Source organism: Lathyrus oleraceus, chromosome 2, assembly GCF_024323335.1.
Source record: "Lathyrus oleraceus cultivar Zhongwan6 chromosome 2, CAAS_Psat_ZW6_1.0, whole genome shotgun sequence".
In the NCBI taxonomy this organism is placed as follows: domain Eukaryota; kingdom Viridiplantae; phylum Streptophyta; class Magnoliopsida; order Fabales; family Fabaceae; genus Lathyrus; species Lathyrus oleraceus.
Window position 1 is genome coordinate 436,675,889 of NC_066580.1, and position 17,654 is coordinate 436,693,542.

The 17,654-nt window shown below is 33.8% G+C and overlaps 1 long non-coding RNA gene and 3 other non-coding genes across 21 annotated transcripts in view; 2 read left to right on the forward strand and 2 right to left on the reverse strand.

Annotated features, from left to right (window-relative positions):
• Positions 1 to 17,451, reverse strand: part of LOC127120074 (uncharacterized) — a 124,135-nt gene extending 106,684 nt beyond the window's left edge. For 6 of the 18 annotated variants that reach the window (XR_007803068.1, XR_007803067.1, XR_007803060.1 and 3 more), the window contains exons 1-2: positions 17,259 to 17,439; positions 16,116 to 16,185 (exon numbers count right to left, since the gene is read on the reverse strand). This is a non-coding gene — a long non-coding RNA (uncharacterized LOC127120074). Of the gene's footprint in view, positions 1 to 13,541; positions 13,823 to 13,906; positions 14,616 to 16,115; positions 16,266 to 17,258 lie in introns of those variants that run through there. The other 12 variants (XR_007803057.1, XR_007803065.1, XR_007803062.1 and 9 more) reach the window with 9 other exon arrangements.
• Positions 14,368 to 14,528, forward strand: LOC127124169 (U1 spliceosomal RNA). Its single transcript, XR_007803796.1, has one exon. It is a non-coding gene; the product is annotated as a U1 spliceosomal RNA (small nuclear RNA).
• On the forward strand, positions 15,147 to 15,296 carry LOC127124358 (U4 spliceosomal RNA). Its single transcript, XR_007803894.1, has one exon. It is a non-coding gene; the product is annotated as a U4 spliceosomal RNA (small nuclear RNA).
• On the reverse strand, positions 16,425 to 16,541 carry LOC127124674 (U5 spliceosomal RNA). Its single transcript, XR_007804136.1, has one exon. It is a non-coding gene; the product is annotated as a U5 spliceosomal RNA (small nuclear RNA).
• Positions 17,452 to 17,654: the final 203 nt, after the last annotated feature.

The window sequence follows — 17,654 nt, forward strand, 5'->3', positions numbered from 1 at the left end:
TAAATCCCTAAGTCCTCGAAATGGTTAGTACAATGCCATGATGTTATGATGTCATGATGTTAAGTAAAGCACAAACAAGTCACACAACAATCATTCCTAGGTTTTAGGGCTCGCATGAGTTCCATAGGTAAGTACCCTCCCCACTGAAGTTTGGTTGGTTCAACCTGTCCTAGAATAGTAACCGGGTTCTAGAAGGATCTCCAATCATTGACCTTCCTTTAAGTCCACTTCAGTGCAACACCAAGTGGTTGACCGAAGCTTCCCTAAAGTCCAATCTCAAAGAGTGTAGTATCGAGTCTCAACCAACCCCAGTCGGAACCGAAGTCAGTTATCTCACTACTTTCTAATGGCTAGGATGAGTCAATTAGGGTTCTAAAGGTCTGGTTAATGCTTTAATGACACCACGCGGAAGCCAAATTTTTCCTCAAGTAAACATGAGGAACATCAGGACATCCAAAGTGTCACATTAACCGTAGCCATCATTTTAACCATTCCAGTATACGCCGGATAGTCGCGATGATCTATTGCTACTTACCTAAGGTACACTAGATCCGGGTGTAGGATCTTTCACTCAAGAATACCCAAACAATCCCTTAAAAGTAAATCAGACAATTTTAAATAAGTGATCTTGTTTTTAAGGTAACCTCTCTTTTTAAAGCGTCCCCAGCAGAGTTGCCAGTTCTGTCATACGGTGAACTGACTTGGGGTGTTTTGCTTTTTATCGCAATGTCGCGGATAGCAAGAGTCGCCACCGACTTTTCTTTTATCCAATAAGGAAAGGTGGAAAAGAACAGGAAAGACCTCAATAGATTTTGGGTTCGGGAGGTACATTATACAAAGGGAAGGTGTTAGCACCCTTTGTATCCATGGTTATCCATGGGCTCTTAATTGCTGGATCACTTATATTTTTGTCTGAAAAGTGTTGGTGAATTGTTTTAAAATGTTTCGAAAAGAGAGTTTAACTTTGTAATGATTCTCGTATGAATGTATACAAAGTATTTATCTCGTTTGATTTTGAAAAACAGTTTAGAAAAATATAACTTGGTAATGATTCTAGTATGAATGTATACCAAGTGGTGATTTTCTAGGACTTGCAAAGTGTGGGGGGTGGAAAATGTTTTAGGTTATGATCCAGTATTTGAGAGTTATACCTTCCTAAGGTCGTTATGAACGTTTCCTATCCTTATGAGGGTAAAACTGTCCTTACTATTGAGAAGTAAGTAATTTTACCCTTTGGATGTTTAAGGGTCATCGTAGGGTCATCGAAGGCAACAGTTGTAAGGATACCTTAGCATTCGAAGGGACGATCATCATTTAACCGTAGGCTACACCGAAGGGTCATCGAGGGACGAAATCATATATTCGAAGGCAACATCCGAGGGACTATGATTTATTTTATGATGATTTAATCGAAGGGCCATTGCTAAGTGTATCCCCACATTCGCGGGACATGACCGTAATACCGTAACATCGTAAGGCAATAAAGAGAGGTCCAAGATCACATATTTAGAGGCCGTATTTTACAATCGATTAGGTAATTAGGATGAATCTCCACATTAAAATTAATACATTAAAATTAATACATTAAATTAATACATTAAAATTAATTAGGTAATTTAGGGTGAAACTCCACAAGGGTATCCCACAAATAAAGTGGAAGACCTAGACAACAATCTTTTCCTGGGAAAGGTGAACCTTTACAAAATTCAGCAAACGGGTTAGAGTACCAAGTCAGGATGCAATCAAGGATTGCACCGCAAAAGAAACCAGGACAGCAGTAGGGTCAGATAAACAATGCATGGCTATGATAAAAACATGACAGGTTAGCAAAGGACAGAACAGAAAAATCAGCGACTGTCCCGGTCGCCGCTGCCTCGCCTAGCGAGGGCTTAGCGAATACTCGCTGCATGCTCGCTTAGCGATGTGCTAGCGAGCGGCTGCGGATTCTGGTTTTGATAACAGCATAATGTCAGCAAGCTTCACACCTTATAGCATCCATTACAGAGATTATGTGGTTAGACATTCAGGTGTTCATGCATACTTAAATTCATATGTAAAACTTAAGATAGTTTCATAAATTCAATCATGATACCATATGCAAATTAAGAACATAAGGTAGTAATAGCAATACCAACCTGTTTGTAATCGAATTGTAACCTTGAGTTGGCTGATCGGATCGAATTGAGCGGAAGTGACCTTGCTGCCGCCGGCTTTTCCTTCAGGGTTTCCTTTAGGGTTTTCCGTCTGTGAGCGCTAGGGTTTGCTTGCTAGGGTTCTCCTTTCGTCCTTTTTTTTTTCTTTTTCATTACTGAAGTGCTGGTATTTATAATGCTCTTTTTTGTGACCTAATGGACTCAGAGTGAAGCCCAGAATTTTCTGTTATCTGTCAGCTTCGCTAGGCGAGCGTGTAGCGAACGTGTAGCGAACGTTCGCTAGGCGAGTGTGTAGCGAACGTGTAGCGAACGTTCGCTAGGCGAGCGTGTAGCGAACAGGCCAGTTTGGGCCATTTTATGGATTGGGCCATTCGTGAGCTGGGCCTTCGTTCCTTTAAGATCAGTGTCATAAAAATGAGTCGGAGTGCCCTGAAAAATGTCTTAAAATATTAATGGGCAAATTTTGGGGTATGACACTGTGCGACTAAGTTTTGCAATTACAATAAATAAATCACAAGGACAAACCATTCCAAATGTTGGAATATATCTTCCATGACATGTTTTTACTCATGGGCAATTATATGTGGCTTTATCCAGGGGTGTTTCACAGACTACGACAAGAGTTTTAACTAGGGAAAGAAATTTGAAAGGAGAAGATGTGACTACACAAAAAATGTAGTCTTCAAAAAAATTCTTTTATCACACCCGCATGTCTTTATTAAGTACATTAAAAAAATGGCTCACACATTGATTCCCATTTTGGTTACATGACATACCAAGATTATATTTTATTCTTTATATCATAACTAAATATAATTTTCTTTTGCTTTAATATACACCCAAACTAGAACACAGTGAAATCTTCCAATTATGTAAGGACTTGAGACGGAAGAATGTTGAAACTTGCTTCGACATAAAAGTAAGTTATACTTAATCTTTTCTTTTATGCTTTTACTAGCGTTCAGACGGGCACTTCGATGCCCGTCTGTCCGCTTTTTTTATTGCGCTAACGTGTGTATACCTTTTATGATGTTTTTCACATATGTCCTATTAAAAAAACATTACTTGGACACATTTATTAAAAATAAAATTAAGATGATAAATATTCACTTTCAACATGTTTTAGTAAATTATTATTTAAATTTGAGTAATCAACATTAAAAAAGGCGAAACATAATAATCTCCCTCTCCCTCTCTCTCTCTCTCTCTCTTATATTTAAGTAATAATATTCACTTTCAACATGTTTTAGTAAATTAATATTTAAATTTGAGTAATCAACATTAAAAAATGTGAAACATAATACTCTCTCTCTCTCTCTCTCTCTCTCTCTCTCTTATATTTAAGTAATAATTTACTAAAACATATTGAAAATGAATATTTATCATCTTAATTTTATTTTTAATAAATGTGTCAAGTAATATTGGACTGGATGATACTGGTATTTGAAAAGGATTGTAAGGAATCTTTAAAGTAGCCATGTGATCTTCATCATAAACCTTCTCCACCACAAAAGTCCCTTGGTTAATCAATTGTTGAATACCCCATCTCAACTCTTCATACTTTTGAGGGTTCAACAAACATTATTCGCAATCAGGCGGGCAACCCAGAAACACATCATTCAACAATAACTTCTCTTTAACCAAAGTCAAGGAGGTCTTCATCTCATCAACTCTTTACACCAAGCTACGTTCTCCAGACTCTTCCAACATACTCACATAATGGCTGACATGAGGAGGCATATGATTGTCATTGACATTAGGACCATTATGTGTGAACAAAATAACCTTAGAACTAATTAGATCATGTATCTTGTGCTTCATAGCTTTGCAGTTTTCAATAGTGTGCCCGGGAGCACCAGAGTGGAATCCGCATCTTGCATTGGCATCGTAACTAGGAGGAAGAATGGTTGGAGGAGGTACCAATTCCCTCAGTTAGATCAATGAGCCTCAGAGTAGATGAGCAAGTAATTGACTATATGGCATATGGATAAGATCAAATTTTATTTCAAGCTTTCTCTGCCTTTGTTGGTTTGGCTGATAGTAGTTCTGACATTGAGGAGCATATGTTTGTTGATACTACATATGTGGGTGATATGGCATAGGTTGTTGTCCAACAGGAATCACAAAAACTTGTTGCTGATACGGACTAGGAGTCACCTCTACAACCAGATAATAAGGCACCATATAAGCGTTGCCCTTTTCTTTAGAGGTTGAGGCAGCATTCGCCTCCCCTTCTTTCTTTTTAGTGAACCCAGCATAAGGCTTCTTTGCCCCATTTGACACAACAACATGAATTTGAATTTTCCCACTTTTGAAACAATTCTCAATTCTTTCACCAGCGACTACCAAATCATAAAACCCCAAAGATGAACTCCCCACCATTCTGTCCAAATAAGGCCCTTGAAGGGTACTCATAAACATGTCTACCAGTTATCTCTCCAAAAGAGGAGGTTGAACTCTGACATCCAGATCTCTCCACCGTTAGGCATATTCTTTGAATGATTCCTCTAACTTCTGAGTAAGACTCTAAAGGCAAGTCTTGCTTGGAGCCATAGTTGTATTGTACTGATAATGTTTCAGGAAGGCTTCAGTTAGCTCCCTTTAAATGCGTATTTGCGTACGTTCCAACTGCATATACCATTCGAGGGAAGCCCCATTAAGGCTGTCTTAGAAAAATGAATTAATAACTTTTCACCGTCAGATTGCGTGGCCATCTTTTTGCAATAAGATCGAACGTGGGTCATTGGGCAGCTGACCCCCTTGTATTTCTCAAAATCTGGGATCTTGAATTTGGCAGGAATCTTCACATCGGGTACCAAACACATATCTGCAGCATCCAAATCGAAGGCACCAAAACCTTTAGTAGCTTTCATTTTCTCTTCTAGAACACATAACTTCTTCTCCACTTTAGCAAGTGAGGACCCATAGGCATCATTGACTGAATCATCTTTAGGAATGAAAAAGGCATCTTGATGATCATCTATCTCAGTGTGGGCTCCCCCATGGATAGGGATGTTGAAAGTATGACAAACATTCTGGTTAAAGGGACCACCCTCGGGAGGTGGTTGAGTTACAACTAGAGCACCGTTACCCCCCAATGGATTCATTGGAATTGTCACAACAAGATTATTATAATCGACTCTCAGATTATCTTGACGGATCTCTTCCTGGCCCCTGGCTATAACTTGCATTGCTTCCATCAGCTGACACATTTAGATCCTCATAGTAATCATATCCTCCCTTATAGTAGCTTGATTTCCTTCCAATTAATCCATGATTATCTTCTAATTAGTGTTGGTGTTGTACGGATGCCGGAAAGTCAGCTTGACGACAGTAGTTCTTCTGACTGAAGGCCAAATAACAATGAGTTCATTGGTCTTGTCTTTATGAAATGCAAAATGATGCGTGAATGATGATGATGCATGCAAAAAGTTTTATTATTATTATTATTTTATGATTTCTAAGGAATCACATGACTTATCTATTATTACGAGTAATCATAGAGCATAAAAAAAAGATAGAAGATAGTGCCCAAATAAAGGGAAATACTCATTTTATTCGATATGGAAGAATAAATAATACAAATATAACTCAACAGTCTGCTAAATGATCTACAACGTGATCAACCTGAAACCTCTCAAATACAACTCTACAGACAAAGATAAAATGAAATACAACCAATGGAGTGTTGTAAGGAAACATAACATCATAGGCCTCCTTCAACAGCTCGAGTATATCTTCAAGTGAGTGAACAACAAACTGAGCTAGACGTGCATGTCTGCCATTCTAGTATTGTGCATCATTGATAAGGTTATGCAACAATGTATGATTAGGCCCATTCAACAAATCTTCCAGGAAGGATTCCTTCTGATCCAAAAGAACTTGAAGATGACGGTTGTGTCTCTCCCAATGAGTGACCTCTTGGTTGAGAAGGTTGGTATCTTCAATATTCTTGTGTGCGTGACTCTTCAACTCTCGGATTTCTTCAAACCTCTTGCCAAATTCATTCTGACATTGAGAAAGAGAAACTTCTAGCTACTTGACACGACCCTGTTCTTCTTTCAACTCCTTCTTGCAACTATCCAATCGGTCTTGAAGCTTTCTGAGCCGATTTTTGCAGTTTATCTCTATCTTGTTGGCTTTGTACTGAGCTTCGGCAAGTTGCTTCTTCTTGGCATAAAGGTTGTCATAAGTTCCCTTAAAAGCTTCACTTACTTTCCTCATCTTGTATTGTTCTTCTTGAACCTTATTAGTTGCCTTGAGTGCTCGTTCCCTCTTCTAATTAAGGTTGAGCTTCAAGTTTTCCCTATCCAAAGTGAGTTTACCAATGTTAGATTAGAGATCATCATTCTCCTTTTCCAACACCTTGATAACCTCCTTGAATTTTTCAATCTCGGAGATAGGAACAACAACAAGCTCAACAGGTTTGATGTTCATAGAAGGCTCAGGTAGAAATGGAAACAAAACTTCTTTGACCCTCTCCTTGACCCACTGTGTGTAGGCTTCCTTTGCTATACAATTATTCTTTCCCAGTTCAGCCTTTCCTTGGCGGCAAATCTCTCCCTAAGCTCAAATAATCCTTTTCTGAAACTCTACATTGTCAACCCCTTCACACAAGACAAAATCCTCCAACTGCTCGGAGTTTGTTTATCTAACATCGGGTAGCTCAACTGTTGCAATGCCAATCTTGGATTGTAGTTAATTCCACCTTTTGTACCTAAGAGAGGCACATTAGGGAAAATACCACAATTAATAATGATCTTGACATCGTCATAACTTTGAGAGTACCATGAGATATCTTCAGTTATCAAAGACATGAATGATCCTCTAAGACCATTTAAGATTGCCCTTATTGTCAACAAAAGGACCATTGCTTGGTAGATGAGACATGAACCATCTCTACAACATAGGAACACATCACACAATGGTTCCCTTCTTCTTCTTCTGATTCCTCGCATGAATGGAATAGTAAGTATCAGCAAGAAAAGTCGGAACATGATTCTTGGTCATAAAGATGTGAATAGAGGTCAAATCCACAAAATCTTCCATGTTAGGGAACAATACAATCCCATATACGAGCAAGGCAAGAATATCATTGAAAGCACTCCAACTTCTAGCATCAGCAAAGGTAGTGGTCTGTCTACCAGAAACTTCAGAGTAAAACCATGAGTTTCACCCTTGAGTTTGAGGTTTAGTTCCACTTATTTCTTCTCCAAATGAATGACTTTAGCTAGATGATGATACTTAAGAAACTCCATTGTACTGACAAAAGGAACATGATTCTGAATTTCAACCCTCAAGATATGTGAATATTCCTCCTGAGTTGGAGCCAACTGATAATTTTGGAAAGTAAAGCACCTCAACAGAGAGTCATAGAACTATGTAAGAGTATGAAGGTTGTTGTATTAACTTCTGTGTTGAGAATATCCAGGAGATTACCATAGTGATAAAATTGTAGTATTATTATAGATTAAAAATAAACAATATATTTTTCTATATAAAAATAATAATATATCAAACGACTTAAAATAACATGTTATATTTTTCACAAAAATTTATAATAAATAAAATGAGCATATAATAAATATTTAAATACTGAACTATAAAATATTAATATATCAAAAATTTATGTTTAAAAAGAAAATAAGATTAAAAATATTGTTAAGGGATAGAATAATTAACTTCAAAATATTACAAGGCTATTTTATAAATTATCACGAGAGAATTGGTGTTAAGAAGTGAATAGAAATATGATGTTGTAGGAATAATGTTGCTTTAACTATAAATATATTATATAATTTCGATTCCAAAAATTAACAACTAAACATCATTAACCGAGTGGAAGGAAACTATTTTTATTTGCTATAGGGTACGAGTTCAATCCCCAATATAATTTATTTACTTAGATGGAGTCAATAGGTGTTCACTAATGATAACGAAAAATATGTGTGTTGGTGTATAAAATGCTGACAACTGAGCATAAATTGTGTTTGATAAAGTCTCACATTATAGGTTTTAAAAGTACGGAGCATAAGATATAAAAGTAAAGTGTATGACACAATATAATTTATTTACTTGGATGGAGTCGATAGGTGTTTACAAAAGGGTGCGAGTAGAAGAAGGTCCACCTAAGTGGTAGACCCTACATCATAATTCGTTGCAATAACTATTGTGCATCATAAATTTCAAAATTTTGGTTTTCTAGTATCAAAATTTTTTATAACAGTTTTGTATTCTCCACTTAGAACACGTGGATGGTTTGTAAAAAATATAACTTAACTTGATATTAATGATGACTATAATCAATATTTTTTTCACATAGGTATGTTTGGAGTGGGAAACTCGTAGACTACTTTGTTTTCAAGGTCTTTGGAGTTTTGGCGTTTGCATGTATCAAGTAAGACAAGTTTGATGTTAAGGTTGTGAAATGTATTTATATTGGTTATTCTAAAGGTATGAAGGGCGAGGAAACTTTGTCATACTATATTCTTTTAAAAGTTTATTATTAGTATTTCAATTATATGTTTAGCAAACATTGAATGAAACATAACAAAAATATGACAAGATTCAAAGTATTGTGAAAAGACTGAATCAAGTCAAAATCACTCTAGTAAAAAAAGTTATACAATGTTTACATGGTGAGAGTTATAGTGACATACTAGAGCGAGTGTGGCGCACAAAAGTGGAGAAAATATTTTAAAGAAATAAGGAAAATGACATTAAACGTGGCACACATGATATTATGCGCAAAGTGATTTGATGAAGCAATCAACATTGAGAGCTAATAGGAAAATGGACAATGCCAAGCACATTAACACGGCGCATTATGAGAATCTACCAGAGGTCGCATAAGTAAAAACAAGATAACGCAATACACCTAATGCTTGGTGCAACATATTTGTGTAATTTAGTTGTTTAACAATGTGCATTATGTTGGTCATATATAGAGTTTCTTAATTCTAATCAAAGTGAAACCAATGGTTGGTTATATATTTTCTTTGATTCTAATGATAATGAAAAATATGTGTATTGGTGTATAAAATGGTGACAACTGAGCATAAATTGTATTTGATAAAGTCTCACATTATAAGTTTTAAAAGTATGGAGCATAAGATAGAAAAGTAAAGTGTATGACACAATATAATTTATTTACTTGGATGGAGTCGATAGGTGTTCACAAAAGGGTGCGAGTAGAAGAAGGTCCACCTAAGTGGTAGATCCTACATCATAATTCGTTGCAATAACTATTGTGAAACCAATGGTTGGTTATATATTTTATTTGATTCTAATGATAATGAAAAATATGTGTATTGGTGTATAAAATGGTGACAACTGAGCATAAATTGTGTTTGATAAAGTCTCACATTATAAGTTTTAAAAGTGTGGAGCATAAGATATAAAAGTAAAGTGTATGACACAATATAATTTATTTACTTGGATGGATTCGATAGGTGTTCACAAAAGGGTGCGAGTAGAAGAAGGTCCACCTAAGTGGTAGACCCTACATCATAATTCGTTGCAATAACTATTGTGCATCATAAATTTCAAAATTTGGTTTTCTAGTATCAGAAAATTTTAATAACAGTTTTGTATTCTCCACTTAGAACACGTGGATGGTTTGTAAAAAGTATAACTTAACTTGATATATAATCAATATTTTTTTCACATAGGTATGTTTGGAGTGGGAAACTCGTAGACTACTTAGTTTTCAAGGTCTTTGGAGTTTTGGCATTTGCATGTATCAAGTAAGACAAGTTTGAGGTTAAGGTTGTGTAGTGTATTTATATTATTTATTCTAAAGGTATGAAGGGCGAGGAAACTTTGTCATACTATATTTTTTTTAAAGTTTATTATTAGTATTTCAATTATATGTTTAGCAAACATTGCATGAAACATAACAAAAATATGACAAGATTCAAAGTATTGTGAAAAGACTGAATCAAGTCAAAATCACTCTAGTAAAAAAAGTTATACAATGTTTACATGGTGAGAGTTATAGTGACATACTAGAGCGAGTGGGGCGCACAAAAGTGGAGAAAATATTTTAAAGAAATAAGGAAAATGACATTAAATGTGGCACACATGATATTATGCGCAAAGTGATTTGATGAAGCAATCAACATTGAGAGCTAATGGGAAAATGGACAATGCCAAGCACATTAACACAACGCGTTACGAGAATCTAACAGAGGTCGCATAAGTAAAAACAAGATAACACAATACACCTAATGCTTGGTGCAACATATTTGTGTGATATGGTTGTTTAACAATGTGCATTATGTTGATCATATATAGAGTTTCTTAATTCTAATCGAAGTGAAACCAATGGTTGGTTATATATTTTATTTGATTCTAATGATAATGAAAAATATGTGTATTGGTGTATAAAATGGTGACAACTGAGCATAAATTATGTTTGATAAAGTCTCACATTATAATTTTAAAAGTATGGAGCATAAGATATAAAGTAAAGTGTATGAAACATTATAATTTATTTACTTAGATGGAGTCAATAGGTGTTCACGAAAGGGTGCGAGTAGAAGAAGGTCCACCTAAGTGGTAGACCCTACATCATAATTTGTTGGAATAACATTTGTGCATCATAAATTTCAAAATTTGGTTTTCTAGTATCAGAAAATTTTAATAATAGTTTTGTATTCTCCACTTAGAACACGTGGATGGTTTGTAAAAAGTATAACTTAACTTGATATTAATGATGAATATAATCAAATTTTTTTCACATAGGTATGTTTGGAGTGCGAAACTCGTTGACTACTTTATTTTCAAGGTCTTTGGAGTTTTGGTGTTTGCATGTATTAAGTAAGACAAGTTTGATGTTAAGGTTGTGAAGTGTGTCTTTATTGGTTATTCTAAAGGTATGAAGGGCGAGGAAACTCTGTCATACTATATTTTCTTAAAAGTTTATTATTAGTATTTCAATTATATGTTTAGCAAACATTGCATGAAACATAGCAAAATATGACAAGATTCAAAGTATTGTGAAAAGACTGAATCAAGTTAAAATCACTCTAGTAAAAAAAGTTATACAATGTTTACATGGTAAGAGTTATAGTGACATACTAGAGCGAGTGTGGCGCACAAAAGTGGAGAAAATATTTTAAAGAAATAAGGAAAATGACATTAAACGTGGAACACATAATACTATGCACAAAATGAGTTGATGAAGCAATCATCATTGAGAGCTAATAGGAAAAATGGACAATGCCAAACACATTAACACGACGCGTTACGAAAATCTGACAGAGGTCGGACAAGTAAAACAAGATAACACAACATACCTAATGCTTGGTGCAACATATTTGTTTGATTTATATGTTTAACAAGTGTGCATTATGTTGATCATATATAGAGTTTCTTAATTCTAATCGAAGTGAAACCAATGGAAAATGAAAGCTACCGTACATAGTTATAATTTTCATGATGAAGTTGAAGTATAACTCTGATTGTAAAAGGACGAAAAAAACAACAAATAAACTATGACAATGTTACATGCAATGCAATGGAAAATTTTGCTTGTTCTTAATATTGTTTCAACCCTAAAAGCTCATTATTAACACCTATTTAATAAGAAGCAAGACAAAGGTTTAAGGGTTCTATTTTTGGTTGCACACTAGGGTTCCCAAATTTCAGCAAAGAAAGACTATTTCGAGGCGAGAGTGTGAAGGTTGATGATCCATAATCATTGAATTCATGCCTGTTGATTGGAATTTCATTTAATCTTTATTATTCCTCTATAATTATAATTGTTGACACCATAAATAGTTAAAATTCTTTATATTAATTCTGAAACTAATTATCATTCAATAAAAATTGTTTAAGACCTTCAATAAAGAGTATTTTAACAAGATAAATTCTATTTTTTCTTTTTGTATTTTTATTTATATTTAGCATGAATAATATGGATCATGAGATATATAACATGCTTGCCCAGATAGGATCAATAGTAATCATGAAGAAACATGACCTAGACAAATGACCTTCATTTCACTTTAGAGTATTGCTAGTTTAAGGTGTTCTCAAATAGAACCGCCATCATCATAATTTGTTGACGTGAGAGTTTGTGTCTGTGCAACCCCTCCAATTTAGTTTTTAATGTTTAGGTCTGCACATACATCTATTTTTATTAAAATCTTTTCTGTAAATGTGTATCAATATCATATGTGTTCATGTTGTCATCACATGTATAGTTTTGCACTATGCAAATTGAGTTTTCTACAAAATTGTTAAAAGGAAACAATGATTCTCGGATATTCTATCATGTATTGGAAGTTGGTAATGAGTTATGACCATATTGCTATAGAAATATTTTTTTAGGCTACAATCAAGTTTAAGTTTTGATTGTATAAAATAAGTTGATGTTGAAAATATGATACATTTGAAAAATGCTTAAGCCTGACAATAATAATAGGCCTTGAACATTAATTATGATTTGTGTAGAATAAAGTGTAGGCTGAACATCTAGGATACATGATGAGCGATACTAAGGTTATTATCTTATAAGTATACATGCTAGGTCCTTATTGCGGTCACATTGAATAAATTTATTTAAGATTTGCTCCATTGATAATTCTAAATATTGAAACACATGACTAGGCAAAGGAAGATCCAGCCTAATACTTCGATCTTTCTGAAGAACTGATTGTCATAACTTCAATAAATAAATGTGTTCTAGCATTATGTAATTTAGATTCTAATTTTATTGCTTAGGAAAATTATGCATAAATAAGTATCTTGAAGGATATTGGTAATCAAAGAAGATTACTTAATGAAAATTCTAAAGTTATAGCCAAATATTGCGCGTTACTGCACTGATGTATCATCCATTGAAAATAAGTATTTTGGAAGCTACTTTCTCAACCACTTAAGATTTTATAGCAAGTTTAATTAAAAGAAACTTATCATAATGGGCTCATGAGGCAAAATTAGACCAACTAAATACAAAAATGAATGAAATTAAAAAACCTCAATTCATCTCTATTTGTAAGATATTAAAAAATATATTTTCCTTAGCCAAATAAGATTAAATCCATATACTTAAAATTAAGAAAAACTACCATTGAACGTTGAAAATGTTGAGGAGGTGGCTTAGCTACTTTGCTTAATAGATAACATTAAATTCATCTATGTAATTAAAAGAATTTATAACATTTACACAACATTTGAAACCCACAAAACATACATGCAATGCAACATCATCAATTTATTTCAAACATTTCTTAATCAATATGGAAACAATATTTTTTATGCTTCTTTCTCATTCATATGAAATCATTTCAAATTATTTTTCGAAATTATTTCTAACACAAAATGCATTTCTGCTACCATGCATCTGATTGTCTTTAAACCTAAATTAAAAATAAATCTTCTACACATACCTTGCTTCTTTTACTTGCTTCTAAAAATAAATCCTCTACAATAACGAACAAAATCATCATTTAAACGATACAAACAAAATTTCTTTAACCTGCTTGTCCTTTTTTCAGATACATCACCAAACATGCAACCTTCACCGACTGTTTCGTCGTCAATTTGTAAATTCAAACCCATTACGGCTTCTTCCTTTCCTTAGAAACTTTTTGTTTACCATTTTTTCCACCTAATATCTTTTCATTTCCTTTCTTCCTCATTCTTCCAGCTTTGTTATATTACTTATTGTCAAACATTAATAATGCATATTTAGCATAAAAAACTTTAATTTCTAGAAAAGATGCAACTATTGAATAGTTGTAATGTGCACAAAAACAAATACTCATATTCAAGGAGCTAAAACTAAACAATGTACTATCTGATACAACATAAAAGATGGGAAAAGAGACAAATAAAATGCATAATCAACACATAAATAACATTCAACACCACTGCACCCTTCAACTCATGTAAGCCTTCAAGGTATCCATCCTCTAGGCATTCAAGGAGTTAGAGCTTAAATTTTGAAAAACAGAATTGTTCAAGAAAAACATAAAGAAAAATGAGATTAAGAAGCGAAAAAAAATCATTAACTGCAATATTATTATATAAAGTTTTTCTATTTGCATTCTAATGGAGTTAGTGTAAAATTCTTCACATGTGATGCCAGCATATAAATACATACCGCTTTCAAAATATATGTTCACAATAAGTACCACATCGGAATTGTTAGAGTGAATAGTACAGAACATAAGGTATAAAGAACAAGTGTGTGATTCATTGTAACATACTTACCTGGATGGGGTCAATGGATGATCATCAAGGTCTATGGCCTAGTCAAGTGACCTCCATTGCACTTAGGAGGGGTGCTAGCCTAAGGTCTACCCAAGTGGTGGAGCCTACATCATAATTTGTTGCTGTGGGGGCCTGCGTTCGCGCGGCCCCCTCCCAATTGAAGTTACTAAATATTTGTTTCTGGCTTTGCAAAACTAACACGTTCAGACCTCTTTCTTTGTTTCTGAATTAGATGAAGATCTGCAAGAAACACATAATAGGCATGCAAACATCATCAATATGGAAACAAATATATCTTTGTATTCATCTTAATTTTAAAGACACTTGTGCTGGCACTAATTCTATAAATATTATAACAGGCTTGTTTTATATATACTGTGTATATTTGTAGCAATGTTTCTTAAATAAATTTGACACTGATTTCTTAATATTTGTACTGAAGTCGTTAATAAAAAAATTCTATTTTAGTTTAATATTACAGTGTCTATTGCAGAAATTCAACCGATTTATTCATTTATGCTTTCACTTACAACTGTTTAGTACTAGTAAATGACAGATTATAGGTACTGAAATAAGGTTACTCTGATATGATTTTTATATACCCGTAATTTTTTATGTACCTTATCACCATACCTTTAATAACCAACTACCTATACTTTTTGTTTGAGTTTATTTATTTGACCGCAGATATTCTTAGTCCCACATTGCTTATGAGAGGAATTAGATGAGTTTAAAATTATATAAAGAGAAGTTTAATCTACATTCAATATCATCTTTGCGCTTGGGGCAATGACGCAGCTAGTGAGGTTCTAACCGAGGCGCGTCTATTGCTGGTTGAAAACTATTTCCAAACCCCCTCTTAGGCTTGAGGCAACTCAAGCCTTTGAGAATTTTTGGAAGGACTCCCTTAGGGGTAAAGTCCTACAATTTTAGCCTAAATTTTGAATATTGAAAAATTGGAATTCTCCCATCCCTTTACTATATCTAGCCCAGTTCTTTTGCTTGACCCAAAAGATAAATTGTTATGATGACATCATTCATCACAAAGAGAGGCTTCACTAAAATGAATTTCAACATATATATTGTTATGACTTATGATGACAGCATTGAGCTGAATGATTTTTTCCATCTTTTATCTTAAGTAAGTCTCTCTACAGAATGTCTTGATCAAAATCTACCATGGCTAAAGCTTACAAAAGAATCTCGTTGAAGACAAAGAGGCTTTACCTTAGTGTGTAAAGACGCAGGTCAGCTGACCATTCATTCACCAAAAACAAATTCCAATGAAAGATGAAACAAAAAGTACTCTTTATTGCACAACAAGGTGATCAATTTAACTTTTTCAAACATAATGATTAAGCATACAGAGTATACAAACTGAACCACTGCCGAACATCTCAAGATCTCAAACGTATTATCCAATCACTGGATTTCACTTATAGTATAAAAAGTAACAAGTTCAGTGGGAAGGAGACAACCGATAGTGTTTAAAAACTAGTTAATCATCAAAAAATCAAAGGGGTCTAAGAGTCTCTTTTATTATTCCATTTGTCTAAAGTTGAAGCATCTGCTGAGTGATTTGATTATGATTTTCAAAGGCCAGCATAACAAATTCTTAATCTTGTTTTCTCACTTGTAAAGTGACAAGGAAACAGAAAGATTTACAGAAGGCATGAGATGAAAAGGGTAAAAAGATTACAGAATAGGAAAATTTCAATTTTATTTAGTAAAATAACTTACATGCCAGTAGAGAACAGACAAGGAGATTTGATATGATGCCAAGAGAGAAAAATATACACCAATATGACATCTGGTTTCATAGAACTCCTTGTAATGCACATTGAATGATACTGTGGCTTGTGAAATATTCGAATAGAAGTTTCTTGAAAACTAAGCACAAACCAAAAACAATAATGAAAATAAATTGATAAACATACACTTAGCACAAACCAAAATCGGAGTTGGTAACAACAATGAAAATAAATTGATAAACATACACTTAGCTGGAGAATCTTAAACAAAAATTGATAACCTTGAACTAAATTGCAGAACCCTCAATTAAGAGGACTCTTCCAAAAACTAGCGTATGCCGCTAATTGTGACGCTGACACGGTATTCTTTAGTAAAAGGCGAAAGAATAGTTCGCTATGTCATCATCACACGGCTCCGTAATTGTTAGCAGCCAGAGGTCCTTTCATTTTATACGTAAGCAGCATAGTTTATTTTATGAAGTAGAGAATGTGGGAGTTCAAATCTGATACCCACTCACTTGACCCTCCCAATCTAGGAGTTGTATTAAGCTATGGTTAGAGTCTATAGCATACAAAAGAATCCTATGGTTAGAGCCTATAGCATACAAAAGAATCCTATGGTTAGAGGCTATAGCATACAAAAGAATCCTATGGTTAGAGCCTATAGCATACAAAAGAATCCTGTAGAAGATAGTACTCTTGATTGCAAGAGAAGGTGAAGAATTAAAGCAATGAAAGATGATAGGCAAGGATGGAGTATACAATCTGAGTTAATGCCAAACAAGAGATTTCTCATACTACAACTAAAGGAACTTTCCAAACCTGAATTCTAGCCTGGTGGTGCTTATATATCATTGAAAACTAGAAACCTATATCCCTTAAAATTAACATTAAAAAGGCATTTGATACATATGAATGTAGTAACTTTTTTATCAATCATTTGGATTTAATCAAGTGTTTTGCTCTTGGATACATACTAATAGAATGAGATAATGATGATGAGAAGCAATTTTACATGGCAAGTTCCTACAGATTCAAAACCCTTTTTTGCAACAGCAGAAGCAAAACATCATTTGCAAATGACTATATTTATGAAATAAGTTGAGATAGGAATGAATGATATTGTTCATACCTTGCTTGCTTCACAGAGAGAACATCCATGGAAGCTTCTCATTGGTGTTGATGCGGTTTACAAAGCTTTGCAAGTGGAAATGGAAACAGTAACAACCCATTTGGAAGACAAACTTTTTTCCCTTTAATTATTGTTTTGGTAAAGTGTTTTATTTTAGTTCCTCGACTTGTTGCCACGTAACTAACTATGCACTCTAATAATATCAATTGTGACACGTTTGGAAGCTAATTTTTATTATATAATATAATAAATAAATACTTCATAGTGTATTTATTTATTTATTAAGAAAACTAATTCTAATTTTTTAATTTAATTTTAAATTGCTTTTCTTTATTTATATCATATTATTTTTTTTAAATGAATGTCATTTTTATTTTTTTAAATAAAAATAATAAT